Source organism: Heteronotia binoei, chromosome 11, assembly GCF_032191835.1.
Source record: "Heteronotia binoei isolate CCM8104 ecotype False Entrance Well chromosome 11, APGP_CSIRO_Hbin_v1, whole genome shotgun sequence".
In the NCBI taxonomy this organism is placed as follows: domain Eukaryota; kingdom Metazoa; phylum Chordata; class Lepidosauria; order Squamata; family Gekkonidae; genus Heteronotia; species Heteronotia binoei.
In genome coordinates, this window is record NC_083233.1 from 38,624,729 (window position 1) to 38,642,483 (window position 17,755).

A 17,755-nucleotide genomic window follows, 5' to 3' on the forward strand; every position below is an offset into this window, starting at 1 on the left:
TATATATATATATATATATATATATATATTTGTTTGTAGAATGTTAAAAGGTCTCAAGTCTTGCTCTATTTAAGGCCCCTTGACTCACTTTCTGTTACCACTGAAGCCAGATTCCCTTCCCACATTCATTCATGGCCAGTTAAATTCACCACAAGGCAATTTTTAGCAGTCATTTTCAATGTGGGCGAGTATTTCTTCAGAATATGCCCTCATGTGGCAAGACCTGAGATTTACTGTGATCTGCAGAACACTAAGCTCCTGGTGGATCTTCAAGACAGGTCAAAGTTTTCTTCCCTGGATTACTTTGGAACAGTTCCTGAAAGGCAGGTAACTGTGTGGAAATTGTTACTCTGCACTTAAAAATCCTTGTGGATTTGGAGAATAATTATCCCCTCAATTTGTCTGCCCCTGCATATCTTCTCAAAAATCATTGGGCTTTATTGATTACATTTTTATCCTGCTCTGCCTCACCAAGCAGTTTAGGCATACATGGGTCTCCTTTCCTCCATTTTATCATTGCAATTTGCAACAACTCGGTGGGGTAGATTAAGCTGAGAAGGAATGACTGGTCTAAGACCATCCTCTGAGTTTCACAGTAAACAGAAATTTCAACCTGTACCTCCACAGGCCTAGTCCAGCACTCTAATCACTACTAGCCAGTTTGGTGTAGTGGTTGAGAGCAGCAGACTTTAATCTGGAGAAACAGGTTTGATTTCCTACTCTTCCACATACAGCCAACTGAGTGATCTTGGGTCAGTCACAGTTCTCTCAGAGATGTTTTCTTAGAGCAGTTATCTCAGAGCTCTCTCAGCCTCACCTACACCACAGGGTGCATGTTGTGGGGAGAGGATGGGAAGATTGTAAATCACTCTGAGACTCTAAGTGTAGGGTGGGGTATAAATCCAGCTCTCTTCCTCCTCATTGAGTCTCAACATGGAACCAGGGCTTTAGTAATGAGCTCCTGAGTAGTTTTTGAAAAACCCACTTGTGTTTTAAAATAGCAGCGCAAATATGTCCCATGTGTTCCATAAGAGAAATTCCAAAGGAGAAAAACGCTATATTGGAACCAGTATGCAGCTGCTGATCAAAGGATCCGGGTACCACTAAGCTGCCAACTTAAGTTAACTTTGACAAAATCCAATATTTATCATTTTGTAAATTTGAAGAAAACCTATATGTGTGTTCTGCAGATGGGGAGGGAATATATTCCCTTAAATATGAATTTACTTAATCCTACAACTCCTGCTCAGGTAAAAACATTAAATCAAAAAGTGTGTGTGGGGGGGCTATTAAAATTAGCTGCCAATCAGGAACGCACTGTTCAGAATTTCCCTGTTCGGCATATATTCACTCTGTTTTGTTGAGAATAATGGCAGCTCAGCAGTACTCAATGCAAATGTTGATTTGACATATTTTACAGTATTTTATTTTTACAAAAGGGCTGCTAATTCTTTCATTCTCTGAAAAATGATGCTTGCTGCAGTTACTTCTCTCTAAGCCAGAAACTGAGTCCCCCCCGCCAAAACCTCCATTTCGTGTCTAATTTATTTTTTCGCTCGCCACTGTGTCAACATAAGTAAGGCAAGAAAGCAAATCTTCTTATGTAATGCGCCACATATGATATAATCCACAGTTTATTAATGTAAACGCTAAGATAAGCTTGATGTTAAACACAAGTTTACGGACTGCTGACTGAGAAAAAGAACTCAGTGTAAAGGCAAATGTAAAATTAAGCTGTGGTTTAGGAAAGAACGCACACAACCAGGCCATTGATACCACAAAGGTGCCATCAAGTCAGCCCTCTATGGGTGGAACTGCCTGCTGGAAACCAAGAGGCATTTCAATTGCAGATGGTGTGTTGGAGACATACATATACAGAGTATTTTTGCTGTTTATGCTACTTGGCAAGCCACAGCGAGACAGATAAATTTCCTCTTACAGCACTTCTATTTTTCACAAAGTGGAACACTCTCAGTATGAGCATCTCCATCTAGATTCCCTTGGTTATTTTATCAAAACACAGAGGGGAAAAAGGCCTCTCAGGAAGCAGTCTTACTGCTATTGACTTGGTGGAGCCACACTACTGCAGGAAGATCTATCCAGATGTCAACAAAATGGCCAGCCACTCTTGTTATGATCTTTTGTTGTTCCATCAATCAGGCAGTGTCATGCAGAAACCTCTTTTTAACAGAGTATGTGTGTGTGTGTGGGGGGGGGGGGTTGTTGGATGATTTTGTCAAAAGCCTTAATGTGAGAAAAATTAATGCCCAAGATTGCTTTGTGTACCTCCACATCTGGATAACTTGATGAAACAATAACAACACAATGGGAAATATAATGGAGTTAATCTGTAGCCAGCATGGTGAAATGGTTAGAGTTTCAGACTAGAACCTGGGAGGTTCAGGTCTGAACTCTGGTATGGAAGTTTCTAAGGTCAGCTTGGACTAGTTTCTCTCGCAGCCTTATTTACTTCACAAGGTTGTTGTGAGAATAAAATGAATGGAGGACAATGACGTTGTAAGCTGCTTTTGGTCCCTGCTGTAGAGAAAAGCCAGATATCTAATAAACTAAGTATTATTGAGGGAAGAATCATTTATTGCTTTCACTTTGTTGTCCCAAATCTTCCCCCAGTAAGATTACTAAAGAGGACATCACAACAGATTTGGAACAATCTTGGCTGCTAATTCTGAGTGTTCATTGATTGATTAATTAAATCTGCAAAAAGGTGCAATTTAATAAAACTATTATCTGGGGGGGGGGGGCGTCCTCTTTGAGAAGAGGCACTCCTTATGTGTGAGAGGAGAAATACCCTTTCCAAGATGGCGCTTCCTTCAGGTTTTGTTAGGACTACTATGGAAATTTTTTTAGAAGACTAATCTATTCAACTACATGCATTTCCTCTTGCCCATAGCTGCTTTGAATTCCAACCAGAAAGATGCAATGTTTGCCACTATAGTAAAGCAATGCTGATGAATAGTAGGAAGGAGAGACTGTACTCATGGTCTCACATTGGGTTCAATACATTTTCTTCTTTATGAAAGCCAATTCCTGGGTAATCATGATGGAAAATGGCATATAATGGGGGTGTCAAACATATGGCCCATGGGCCAGAAGTGGCCCACCCAAGGCTTTAATCCAGCCTCTGGCTCTCATCTCTCCCCCCCTCTCTGCCCCCACCCTGCACTACAAGGAGAAGTCTCCCAGGGATGTGTTCGTCATTCTTTTATCATAACCATCAGCAGGGCTTTTTTTGTAGCAGGAACTCTTTTGCATATTAGGCCACACACCCCTGATGTAGCCAATCCTGCAAGAGCTTACATGGCTCTTAGTACAGGGCCTACTGTAAGCTCCATCAGAAGGACCACTGCATGCATGCAGGAGCTCTGGTGAACATGGAAATGGTGAGAAATTATAGAGCAGAGAATGAACAAAGATGAAGCAACTGAGGGTCACCTACTAATTTATTTAGTCACCAAACACTTGAAATAGTATGATATAGCTCCAATCATTATTATACAGGAGCTGTATACCTAATATTCCTGAGTATTGAGAAGAGAATATATTCCATGGTTGATTTTCCAATGGAGACCGGCAGCACATAGGGGTTTTTTGAAGGGTGTGTGTGTCTGAACCAGTCAGGGTGGGTATGTTTTGGTTTCTTTCGTCTGGTGTCAAATATTTCAGTGTGGATGTGAGACAAAATCCAACAGGTCATACCACAAGCAAAGTAACTACTAAGACATAATCGATTGCATAGATGGGCCCCTACTGAGTGATTAATTACGTTCATCGTAACCCGATTCTGAGGTCACCATTCAGATGGCCCATGAACCTTTGAAAACCTTGCTGGGAATACTCACACACACACACACACACACACACACACACACACACACACACATCTTTGCAGTGACTCCTTGTCTGTAAAGAGATGAACATTCTGGCATGTTTTATTTCATAGAAGGAGAAGTAGGTTCCTAAACAAATAGCTGGAATGAGCATTATCCGTCCCTCCTTCCTGGCAACTGGTTTCAATGACCCCTGCTTTGCTTTTCTGGGAAGTTTGCCAGAGACCTTTGAAAGGATCAAGAGTGCTGATGGCCGCGTCTAGAGAAATTGTTGCACGCATTAACTGGAGGCCTGTTAAAAGAATCAAGTGGAGAAGGCACACATGGGACGTCCCTCCAGCCAAAAGCAGGGTAATGAAGTGGGAGCACGCAGAAGCAAAGAAGCTGGGTGGCGATGGTGAAGGAGGGAGGGAAATTAAGAGTCTGTCTGTCCTTCCAGTTTGGTATGAGATTAGATGAAGTCTGTGTTATTTGTGATCCGTGAATTTTAACACAGCCTACTAAGAACATACAGAAAGCCCAGGAAATGGATAGAAGTCGATTTTTTCTGCCCACCTGGGATTACCAAAAAAGGGACAAGGGAAGTACTGTCAAGCACCAGGAGGGCCACTGAACAAGACTAGCTAGCTGAGTTTCGGCTTGTTTAGAGAAAAGGCAACTGGTGTTCCCAAGTTTAGGAGCCATTTTTTAAAAAAAATGGATGACAGTTCTACCCTGAGCTGAATGGCCCAGGCAGGCTAGCTCTTTGTCGTCACATCTCGACAGCTAAGCAGTCCACCAAGAAAGTTCAGGGTTGCGACACAGAGGCAGGCAATGGCAACTCACCTCTCAATGTATCTTGACTTGAAAATCCTATGGGGATGCCACAAGTTGGCTGCAACTTGATACATTTTGCCATCACATGATAGCTACCAACTGCAGTTTTCCTTCCTCATCCCACTTGGCATCCATTTGGCATCCACTGAAATAATTTGTGATGTTAATGGTCAAGTACAGTCCATCAGTAGAAGATATTATTCAAAATGAAGAATAAAGTACCAGTGTCTTCATCTGGACTTAGTGGACTTCTGGATGTCAAAATATTAATATGGACTTTAAAAGAAAGGGTAGTGCACTTTATTGTGCAGGTAACATATATGTGTAATCCTTCTACTCTGTTATAAACAATACATGGGATTGCGAATGATATGTGTATTCCAATTAAAATAATGCATGTACCTCATTGTAACAGAGATTAATGGTAATTATCATGTGCAAATCTTTGTGATGCCAGTGAAACTGTATAGCATTTACACTTAGACAACTTATACTATAGCATAGGAATGGTTCTCTTGTCTTTGGGTTGTTTATTCCAAGACAGACCATGAGCCATTTAGCTAGTGACTGTTTCTCTCATGATCTCTAGGGTCCTAGGCCTGGAGCTCAGGGTGGCCTAGGCAAAGAAAGATGTTGCCCAACCACTGCTATATGAAAGAATGCAACAGGATATGCTAGAAACTCAATTTAGGACATTCTGATTTTTTGACATATGACTAAGCCTAATCTTGGTCCATCTAGGTCAGCATCACTGTATGAACTCTCCACAGCCACAATGGAATGGATTGAAAATCTAGATATTAGTATTTCAGAGGATTGTCCAATCAGTCTCTATACTTGTATCAACTTGGTTGAATATTTTATATCAATATATATTTCCTGTGTGTAAGTCAATAAATTAATAATAAATAGCATCACAGTATTTATAGCTTGATACGGTGGTGGAAACACAGGAAGCTGGTCAAGCTACTGGTCTACCTCACTCAGTTTCGTTGTCTCTGAGAGGCAGTAGCCCCTCAAGGTCTCAAACAAAGAAAGACTTTTCCAAACACCTGCTCTATTACTTGAAAAGCCCAGGATTGAATCTGGGGCCTTTGTATTCACAACCTCTGCTCTCTGACTGAACCACAGCCCCTTCCACAGGGGGATCCCCCACCTCACCCACTCACAGGCATACACACAGAAATAATTTGCTACAGGTCAGAGGAATAATCACACACTTATTTTGTTACATGTCTGCCATGATTTCAAAGTTATGCTTTAGCAGGAATGGGGGAGAAAGAAAGATGGTGCAGCTGCTCAATGAACCCTGGCACCACTCATTTGTCTTGTGCAGGACACGATTATTCATAACTCAGCAATGATATAAATGTAATGTTGTACTAAAAATATTGGTCTTACTAAAATATTGATCTTAATAAGTAGGGGCATATCATTCATCGGGGAAATATTTGGCCTCTATAAAATGATGAATGCTTATATCATTACCCCCGTTTATTTTTACTGAAGTTCCCATCATTAGTTAATGACTCAGAAGGGCTTCCACTAAGAAGAATAAGGCATCAGCATTAGAGGATATCAGCAGAAGATCCTCTTGCGGGACAAATGGATGTGCTTCGGGTGAGAATGTGCAGTGACAGATGAGGAGCCATTGATCAGAACGGGCTCTTGCAAGACAGAGCAGCAGTTGAAGAAAGGCAGTGGCTGGGTCAAGGGCTAATGAGCAGGTAGGTAATGGTCAGAGTGTAATTGGTCAGTTTCCTCCCCTCAAGCTGCAACAGTGAGAGAGACTTACCAATATGAATGTCACTGAAATTCACAGCCCCACTCCTCCAGCTTGAAAATCCTACCTCTAGTTATTCGCTGGGAATCTTCGTTTTTGGAAAAAAAAACAAATTGCTTTCTTGTGCCAAATTTTACCCATTTAAGTTTTTTTCAAATTTACTCATTTAAATTAAGTTTTTCATCAATTGCATAGAAAACACAAAATGTCAGATACATGGCACAAAACCAAAATTGGAACTACCAGCAATGAAGGGGTGACAGAGACAATATATTACAAACAAAAATATACACCCCAAACAAAAATATATGCCCCCCAGGATAAGACTGAAGGAACTCTGGAAGTTAAACTTTTACATCACAACGACTCATTTTTATCCATATCTGCATAATGTTGATTAATTATTTGCACAATACAGAGTGCCATTATTATTATTATTTTCTTTTTGATTCTCTTTCTACTAGCCATGGTGAGAGTCCAGGCATTAAAAAGGCCCTGAGCCCTTCTGTCTTGCGCTGTGGCAATTTTATTCAGTAACTCTGTGATTCCAAACAGGGAAAAATTCCCCATATCTCTGTACCAAACCTGCCCTACATTCATGCAGAATCATGGTAATTCATGTTGTTCAGAGCATTGCAAAAACCAAGCAGAGAGGTTCCCAGTGCTCTCACAGCAGAACCCAGTAGTATGCTCCTGAACCTGAACTTCAGAGAAACCCTTCTCGATAGGTTGCCTTTGTGTAATGCTTTCAAGTGAAACAATTCATATGTATGATCTTCATGCAAATCTTGAAACAACCCTGGAAAGTTGTTACTGATTAGACAGACAGATGACAGACAGACAGACAGACAGACAGATTGATTAGAGGGAGGGAGGGAGAGAGGGATGGAAAATGGAAGGGGAAGAATTAAGGCTGAGAGGGAGTGGCTTGCTTAAGGGCACCTCCTGAGTTTGCTACAGAGACAACATTTGAATTAGAGACTTTCTGATTCCCCATTTTGTCTCTCAGCTATTCTGTTAAGCTCTTCTTACTTACTTACCTACCAGAGGACAGCAGCTCAAATTAACATCCTTTGGATGTTGCATTGTGTTTCTCCCCATCATTATTCATATGATTCTACCATTTGCCATTATTATAAATTTTATTAATGCTTATTAGGGCTGTATTATTTATAGTGTCATCCCAAGCAGTTACACAATTCCAAGCCCATTGAAGTCTGCCTAAAATGGAGCTGTCAATAAAATTAATCTGTAAGAATGATTGATTAAAACACTTTTATAGTCTAAAAGATGTCCTCCCCCCCATAAACCAGGCAGAGTTAATACTTAATACTTGATTTTAATACAAATACTGATGAACCCTTCTAATGACAAGCACCAATATTCTGTCTTAGAAGAGTTTCTTAAAAGTGAAATATTGCAGGCACAATCACAAATGAAAATGGGAGGAATCTAAAGAAGCTAAGGTGGCTCCGTAAACAGCTTTCTAAGGACCTGAGAAATAAAAAAGGACTCATTTAGGAAATGTAAGAAGGGCCTTCTAAACAACAATGAATATAAACAAATAATCAGTGCATGTATAGAGAAAATTAGAAAAGCTAAAGCTCAGTATGAGCTTAGACTAGCGAGAGATGCTAAAAACGACAAAAAGGGGTTCTTTTCTTAATTTCAAAGTGAGAAAAAAGCAAGGACATGGTAGGCCCATTGCAGGGATAGGAAAGTGCAATTGTAACAGGTGACGAAGTGAGGGCAGAACTGCTCAATTTCTACTTTTCCTCAGTCTTCTCTTGTGAAGAAAAAGGTCAACATGGCAAAAATGGATCACCTGATGAGGAAGGGAGTTGCAGCCTAGGATCAGCACAGTAGTAATAAATAAACACCTACTTTATTTAAATGACACTAAGTCCTTGGGGACAGATGAACTGCATCCAAGGCTTCTAAAAGAACTAGCAGACATAATTTATGAGCCTCTGTCCATTATTTTTGAGAATTCTTGGAGAGCAGGTGAGGTGCTGGATGATTGGAGGAGGGCAAATGTTTTCCCTATCTTCAAGAAGGGGGGGAAAGGAGCCTCCTGTCAGCTTGATGTCTATTCCTAGAAAAGTTTTTGAACAAATCAAACAGTCAGCCCTTGAACATTTAGAAATGATTGCTGTGATTACTAAGGTCGTTTTCGCACTCACCTTCCGCCGGCGCGACCCCCCTCTTCACCACGCAGGATCTGCGCGGATTTCGCACTAAACGCTGCGGAGCAGCCAGAAAAGCCGGACGCTCCCGGCGCAAAAGCCGCTCAAACTGAAACCGGCAAAAAGCAGTTTGGCGTTTGCGCGGCTTTTGCGACGGGAGCTTCCGGCTTTTCTGGCTGCTCTGCAGCGTTTAGTGCGAAATCCGCGCAGATCCTGCGCGGTGAAGAGGGGGGTCGCGCCGGCGGAAGGTGAGTGCGAAAATGACCTAAGAGCCAGCATGGGTTTCTCAAGAACAAGTCATGTCAAAGTAACCTGATCTCCTCTTTTTTTAGAAAGTTACTACCTCGTGGATCAGAGGAATGCTATAGACATAGTTTATCTTGATTGCAGTAAAGCTTTTGATAAGGTTTCACATGCTATTCTTGTTGACAAGTTGATAAAACGTGGTTTGGATCCTGTTACTGTTAGGTGGATCTGTAACTGGTTGACAGATAGCACCCAAAGAGTGCTTATGAATGGTTCCTCATAATCTTGGAAAGGAGTGAAAAGGGGAGTCTTTCAAGGGACCTGTTTTGATCAACATCTTTATAAATGATTTGGATGAAGGAATAGAGGGAATCCCGTGGCACAGAGTGTTAAAGCTGTAGTACTGAAGTCCTAAGCTCTGCTCACGACTTGAGTTCGATCCCCGGTGGAAGCTGGATTTTCAGGTAGCCGGCTTGAGGTTAACTCAGCCTTCCATCCTTCCGAGGTCAGTAAAATGAATACCCAGCTTGCTGGGGGGAAAGTGTAGATGACTGGGGAAGGCAATGGCAAACCACCCCGTAAAAAGTCTGCCGTGAAAACGTTGTGAAAGCAATGTCACCCCAGAGTCAGAAATGACTGGTGCTTGCACAGGGGACCTTTCCTTTTCCTTATTAAATTTGCAGATGATACTAATTGGGAGGGGTTGCAAATACAACAAAAGACAGAGTCAGGAAACAGGATGATCTTGATAGGCTGGAAAACTGGGCTAAAACAAATAACATTAATTTTAACTGGGATAAATATAAAGTTCTGCATTTAGGTAGGAAAAACCAAATGCATAATTATGGGATGGGGAGATTTGTACTGGCAGTAGTTTGTGCAAAAAGGCTCTAGAGGTCTTAGTGGATCATACACTGAACATGATTTAGCAGTGTGATGCGATAGCTAAAAAGGCAAATGTGATTTTGGGCTGTATCAACAGAAATATAGTGTCCAAATCAAGCAAAGTGATGGTATCACTTTGTTCTGGTTAGACCTCACCTAGAGTATTCAGTTTTGGACACTACAATTTAAGAAGGCTATAGACAAGCTGGAACATGTTCAGAGGAGGGCAACAAAGATGGTGAGGGGTCTGAGCATGTCTAGCCTTGAGAGGTGATGACTAAAGGCAATATGATAACCATCTTCAAGTACTTGAAGGGCTGTCATATAGAGGATGATGCAGAATTGTTTTCTGATGTCCCAGAAGGTTGGACCAGAACCAATGGGTTGAAATTAAATTAAAAGCATTCAACTAAATGTTAGGAAGAACTTCCTGATTGAGTGGTTCCTCAGTGAAACAGGCTTCCTCTGGAGGTGGTGGGTTCTCCTTCTTTGAAGGCTTTTAAACAGAAGCTAGATGCCCTTCGGACAGCAATGCTGATTCTGATAACTTAGGCAGATCATGAGAAGGAGGACAGGAAGGGTTGCATCAGTGTTCAGTTCTCATGGCCCTTTCTTACATGCCCAGGGAATTGCTGTTTGTCACTTTGGGGTCAGGCAGCAACTTTTCTCCAGGCCAGTTTTGCCAGGGATTCCTGGAGGGGTTTTTTGGGGGGGAGGGGGGGTGCTATCTTCTGGGCTTGGAGCAGGTGTCACTTGGTGTGGAGGGGAAGTACTTGTGAATTTCCTGCATTGTGCTGAGGGTTGGACTAGATGCCCCTGGAGGTTCCTTCCAACTCTGTGATTCTATGATTCTGTTACTGGATCACAGTTCACATGCATATATGCATTGCCTTGTTTCTCTAAACTTGATGGCTATGCACCTGGGTTAAAGTCACATGTGACTTATTTCTCAATATGTAATTTCAGACAGCTGTCTGCAGAAATTTACCATCAAAAATTATTGTGGTGATGTGAATGCCCTAACATCATGTTTACTTAGGACAACCTATTCACACATGCAAAATCAAGTGAAGATAGGCTTACCAAGCCTGGCACGGGAAATTCCCGGATATTTGGGCAGTGCCTGTGAAAGGGAAGAATATGGAGAGCGATTTCACCTAGAATCTGCAGTATACAATAAAGTCTGTACTTTGAAGATGTTATTTTTCTGTAGGGGGACTGAAATCTGTTGTCTGGAAATCAGTTTAATTTCAAGAGAAATCCAAGTCACAACTGTTGATTGGCAACCTTAAGTGATAACACACATATGTAGACCTACTCCTGGAAAATTTCAAATACACAAGAGCAAAACATTCTAGAGAGAGAAGGAGAATCTTCCACAGCATCACCAGTATGGCTTACCTTCTAAATTTATTTGCATTTAATAGAAGCATAATGTTCTCATTCTGCATTTTTACAGTGGCATCAAAATATTATACAGCGGGAACTGCAATTAAACTCACCCGATTCTCTTAGCATAATTTTCCTTTGCATTAATTCTTAGCAAACCAAGTTATGGGTGTAATATTCCTCTTGGTACTGGTTTTCATAAAGGGAATGATGCCTCTGAATAGCAATAAAAATATTCCTACCAAACACTGCTGTAGTTTTTTCAAAAGTGTGTGGGGGGGGACACATTAAGTTGTTGGAGGCTTTAATTTCAGTGGGGATGGAAAGAAAAAAGTGTTTGTCCCTTTAAATTATAGTTTGCCTGCTACCAAGCCTCTTCACTGAATCTCTCTAAATAGGTAATTTACTACCTTTCAGGAAAGCACCCATGTGCAAGGAAATGTTAGTGCACTCCAGGGATGGATTCAAGATTGATTGAAGTCTAACTCTGTGCACTGTGTTAAGCTCTGTTTTACATAAACCTAAATCTACAATAATTTCAAGGCAAATGGAAGGATGACGTTCTCTTTGCATCACCTTCGTCCTGGTCTATACACACGGGAAACAAACTGAGGCAGTCAAGACTAGAATGGAATCTATCTCTTCTGTCTGCAGATTTGGGAGAATGCCATTTTGATTTTTTTTTTTGGGGGGGGGGGGAACCAGCTGGAAAAAAACCTAGCACAACAGAGAGAATGTTGGGCTGGAACCTAGGAGTTATTTGCTTACACATGCTCCTTTTCTACTTGCAGGGAGCTTTTTTTATGTGGAACAGTATTGTTGTTTTGTTTTGTTTTTTTAAAAAGGCATACTCCTCACACATAATGAGGAGGAGGAATATAGCTTGTTTTAGCACTGCCTATATTGATCAGGCTTCAATTTTACTTTGTCTCCTTTTGATTGACTTTGGGGCTTTCTTGTTCCAGGTTGAATTATATGAAGCTGAATTAGCTCTCAGAGAGAGGCTCTGGGTGGAAAAGGAAAGGCAGAATACCCATGGTGACGCATTGACTGAATGATAAGAGACTTCTACATTTGGTCTACACAAACAGTTGAACATATGTAAAAAAGGTTCATGGATGGTATTCCTGTAGCTGGGGAACTGCCAATGGAATATTCTCCCTTATAAAAATTCCTTGCATATGGATAAGCAGATGTCAGGGAGAAGGGTTCTAGTCTAGCCTTTTCCGTGACTTTCGAAATGTATTTGCAAGCCTCTCCCCCCAGAAGCAGTCAAATATGTAATCCCCACTAGCTCTGTTTATTTAAAATATTTATATACACACCATTCTCCTGAGCATCTCAGGACCGAAGGTGGGTAACAATATATTTGTTTTCCCGCTTTCTGCACTCATGCTTGTATTTCCAGGCAGTGGCTGTGCTCATTGTTATTTACCTCTGTATCCATTCTTAACTCTCTTCTCCCAGGACTGTTAAACATGGCAGTCTTTGCCCTGTTCTCAACAATGATGGCTGGGCATGCAAATAGGTCTAAGATGAGGGTAGGTCTAATACTAGGTGCTGATGCAGAAGTGTTAATGATACCCCAAAATGGGTAGAAAGCAGGGATATTTGCCCACATAGCTTCAAGGGGGAAAGAGAATTGAAAGGAGAAGACTATCGTTCAGGCAAAAAAAAAAAATCAGTTATCCTAAACGCAGCCTTCATCCCCACAGTTTTTCCAAGGGTACCACTCCTATCCAACTTGGCAAAGCTGTTCAGGAAGAGATGCAAAAAAACAACTCACACATACATAGACAATGAAGAGATGAAGAACTTGCAAGATCATATCAGAGAAAGAAAATATTATTCGTTTACAGACCAAATGGGATGATCATGAAACTCAGAACGAAGTGCAAAACAAACCAGGTTCGTGACCAGAAAATGCCAGATGGAAAAGGAAAAAAAGAGATGCTTCTTATTGAAGTAAGACCAAACTCTAAAGTTTATTGGCTGTCTTCAACAAAGATTATGACTGGGCTCAGGCACCACCAAAAAAAAAAATGGAGTCAATTTGTGGGCAGCCATCAGGCTCAAGTGCTCCCTAATTCCTCCCTTCACACGGCACATTGATACCAAACAAAGAAATCCTGTTCCATTGATGGAAAGACCTTCCACTAGTAGAGATGTTATAGGGTTACCAACCTCCAGGTGATGGCTGGAGATTGCAACTGACCTTCAAGCACAGAGATCAGTTCACATGGGGAAAATGGCTGGTTTGGAAGGTGGGTTCTATGTCACTGAAGTCCCTACCCCCAACCCCGCCCCTCTCAGGCTCCACCCTCAAAATCTCCAAATATTTCCCAACTCAGAGCTGACAACCTTAGAGATTTACCATGGAACCCACAGTAATTGGAGATAGTCTGAGACATGCCCATCAAGAACAATTTTGTTTGTTCACAATGTCTGAGTGGCCCCTGACAGACAAGGGATGCAAGGGGCCAGCCACATATTAAGCACTTTCTGATGCCATTAATTTTAACAGAAGAAAATTTTGCACATCCTTAATAAAGTCTCATTGAAATAATGAGATCTGAGCATGCTTAACTTGGGTTGCTTCTGGCCAAAGGGTAGCAAAATTTTAATCTAGAAATAATCTTCCATATTCAATTTGACTTAATCTCATTTCCCATTTCTTCGGAAATCCAGCCTCAGTTTTAATTTACTATTGTGGGTGGCCGTTTTGTTTTAAATCATTCCATGTACAAGTGTAATTGTAATGAAATAATAATAAATCAAGTAATCACGTGTACCATCATGGTGGGGAATTAGAATCTGGGAGCTCATCTAAAGTTCAGCACCTTAGAGAGTTAATTAAGGCTTAAGTTAATTGGCAAAGATCTTATCATTGGATGGGAAACACAACAGATGATCTTGTTTATGCTTAAACAGAGTAACTGAGGGCATTACAAGACTTCTTGGTACATTATTGATCAATTCATAATTTCTTTAATTAATTTTGATTGACTTTCACTGTGCCTTGCTGTTCAACTTTTAAGCCTCTGACTCCTTATCACATGGGGGAAGGAGGGAATCTATTGACATTGTAAAGCTGTATTTATGGCTTCCATTGTGTTAATAATTCTATGCCTGACAACCCTACGCCATCATCCCTGTATCTTCTTGCTCATAAATGGATGTTGCTTTGAACCTGCCTATTTCTGCTGTGTAAACCTAAAAGCAGAAAACAGATTTGCAAGCAAAAAGAAACATCATACACAATGTCAGAAATGGCCCTATTATTTCTCTGGGTCTTTAGCCATGTATAAGAAGATTCCAGGTTACACCCTTTATTCAATAACGAAGCTTTTTATTTTTAAGACATGCTGGGTTGAGTGAAGAGTAGCAGCTTTTTCTTTGAGCCACAGGAATCAAAGTTCCACTCAGCCTATCTCCCTCTTAAAATTGTTCCACATAAAGAATCATCTCTCCATAAAGAAAAATGTCCAAGTATGTTTAACTAGATTTCCCAGTTCTTCTGTTGTTTCCCTTGCCTCTCTCTTTCCCGTGTAGATTTGTATAATTTACTTGTAGAACTTGTTGCCATAAGATGAAGTGAAGGTCACCAGCATAAACTACTTTGAAAGGTATTTAAACAATTCACAGAGGATAGGTCCATCAGCAGCTATTAGCCATGATGGCTGCATGGAACCTCCATGTTCAGCACCAGTATACTCCTAAATGTCAGATGGTTAGTGGAAAACCAACTGTGGGAGGTTCTTTGGGCCCTGCTTGTGGGCCTTTCAGGGGCATCTGGTTGGCCACTGTAGGAAACAGAATGCTGGTCTGGATAGACCATTGCTTTGATCAGTCAGGGCTTGTGTAAAGTACTGGGGTCGGCGCAGTAAGAGACCAGAGTCGGAGAGTGATTTCAGCAAGCTTTACTTCAGGAACACCAACACAGACTGAGCTCTATTCAAACCTCCCGCTCCTTTATACAATTCTTGCCCCCTTCTGATTGGTCCTTAACTATGTACATGGATTGGCTATTTACAGGGGCCTAAGGGCCTATCAGGGTACAGTATGAGCCTAGATGTTAATTGGCTACTTATGTTTCAATCCTTCCCCTGATTGGGCACGCTTAGGCCTTCTCTGGAACCCTGGTGTGGAGTACAAGCTTTGGTTTGTTCAGCTTCCCTCCAAAAGTAAAAGTTCCCTCCAAAAGTAACAGTTCTCCCATTTGAGCCTAGGACACAACACCCCTCCCCCCATAGTTCCAGCTATCAGGTGACATAGTCCTGGAGATATGTCGGAGGGCGGCGGTCTCGTGTCGAGCGTCGGAGCTCCGAGGGGACTGGGCGTTCTGACTCGGTTGGTGGTTCCGCGGCTGCAGAGCTGGAGACATCTGGGACGGCGGCCCCGGGAGACCTGGGTTCAGCTGCGCGGTCGGGGGTCTCCTCCTGCTGGGCCGAAGCGGGCTCCACGGAACCCTGTTCTGTGTCAGGCTCACGGGGACTTACGTTGTCCGGATCTGGAGCCTCTGACTTTGGCTCCCCGGCAGGCAGGCGACCACGGAGTTGGTCGATGTGTCGCCTCAGGAGATGTCCACCCTTCAAGGTCACTGCATAGGAGACCAGTCCGGTGACGTGGTCCACCTTTCCAGGGAGCCAGGCGGGGCCAGTGGTGGCATAGTTCCGTGCCCACACTGTCTCACCTGGGTAGAACCCTCTGGGGGCTTTAAGGTGTTCCGGCGCCGGTCGCCTGTCTGGGGCTCGGTCAGGGTGCAGCTTGTCCAGCAGGGTGGTGATGCGGTGGCCCATGAGGAGTTCGGCTGGACTGCGACCTGTGGAGGCAGTGGGTGTGGTCCGGTTGGCCAGTCTGAGGGGCCCAGACGGTTCAAGGCCTCCTTTGCCGTGCGCACCATCCGCTCTGCCTGGCCGTTGGTGGCTGGATGGAACGGGGCAGAGCGAATGTGCCTGATGAGGTTCCTGGCTAAGAAGTCCTGGAACACTGCGGACGTGAATGCTGTGCCGTTGTTGATGACAATGGTCTCCGGTAACCCGTGGGTTGCAAAGATGGCCGTCAGAGCCGTGATGGTCGCCTGCGATGATGGCGAGGGCACCTGGACCACCTCCAACCACTTGGAGTATGAATCCACTAGTATGAGTAGAGTCCGCCCATGGAAGGGGCCAGCAAAGTCCAAAGTCCAGGGGGTTTTGGTGGATTCCCATGGTTGCACTGGGCCACGTGCGGGGTCAGGCCTTGACACCTGGCATGTCGGGCACCTTTTAACCCAAGCCTCAATTTCTGCATCGAGGCTGGGCCACCAGACATAGCTCCGTGCGAGAGCCTTCATGCGGACTATGCCCGGGTGTGCCTCGTGCAGGGCTCTAAGCACTTGGTCTTGCAAGGGTTTGGGGATGGCGACTCTGTTGCCCCATAGTAGGCAGCCTTTGTGGGTGGATAGTTCGTCTTTCCGGACTGCAAACGGAGTAAATTCTGGCCCAGTCGAGCCCTTGGGCCACCCCCTCCCCACCCAGTCCAAGACACGGGAGAGGACTGGATCACGAGCGGAGCAGGCAGCAACGTCGCGGGCGAGCAATGGCCTGTCCGGAAGCATGTCCATCAGTAGGATCTGATGAGCCGGGGCTGGATCAGGATCCACGTCAGGCAAGGGCAAGCGGCTCAGGGCGTCAGCATGGCCCATTGCCTTGCCCGGGCGATGCACTAGGGTGTAAGTGTAGCCGGCTAGAAAAATGGACCAACGGAGGACCCGTGGGGACAACACCTGAGGGGTCTGCCGGTCCGATGCAAAGAGGCCCAAGAGGGGTTTGTGGTCCGTATAGAGGGTAAAGGGCCGGCCGTAGATGTAATCATGAAATTTTTTGATGCCGGCCACAACTGCCAACCCTTCTTTGTCGATTTGGGCGTAGTTCCGCTCCGCTGACGAGAGGGTCCGCGAGTAGTACACGATAGGGACTTCGGTCCCATCAGGAAGTCGGTGGCCCAGAACTGCCCCCACGCCATAAGGGGACGTGTCGCATGCAAGGACCAAGGGCAGGGTCTCGTCGAAATGGGCAAGGACGGAGTTGGATATCAGGAGGCCCTTGATATCCTGGAAGGCTTTAGCGTGCTGGCGGCCCCACGCCCAGGGTCGGTTCTTGTCTAGAAGCCGGTGCAGGGGTTCGGCCACCGCTGCCTTGTGGGGGAGAAAAGCATGATAAAAGTTTAGGAGGCCGAGGAAGGCCTGGAGTTCTTGCTTGTTGGTGGGCGCTGGAGCATCTCTGATGGCACGCAGCTTGGCGTCGGAGGGGTGGACCCCCTGGGCATCGATGGAGAACCCCAGGAATTCCACCCGATCCATGCCCAGGAGGCACTTCTCCCGTTTGACCTTGAGGCCGGCTGTTTCAAAACGTTGTAAGACTCCTCTAAGGCGGGCGGCGAATTCTTCAGGCGAGGCTGCAGCGATCAGCACATCATCGAAGAATGGAGTGACTCCGGGAAGTCCTTTTAAAAGAGAGTCCATGAGTTCCTGGAACAACCCCGGAGCCACACTCACGCCAAATTGCAACCGCTTTACTCTAAAGGCCCCCCGGTGGGTCACAATTGTTTGGGCGTTGGCC

General features: G+C 43.8%; 1 long non-coding RNA gene across 1 annotated transcript; it reads right to left on the reverse strand.

Moving 5' to 3' along the window:
- Positions 1-1,616: 1,616 nt before the first annotated feature.
- On the reverse strand, positions 1,617-2,191 carry LOC132579666 (uncharacterized). The gene is made up of 2 exons (XR_009555982.1): positions 2,057-2,191; positions 1,617-1,818 (listed from the first exon to the last, which is right to left on the reverse strand). It is a non-coding gene; the product is annotated as an uncharacterized LOC132579666 (long non-coding RNA).
- Positions 2,192-17,755: the final 15,564 nt, after the last annotated feature.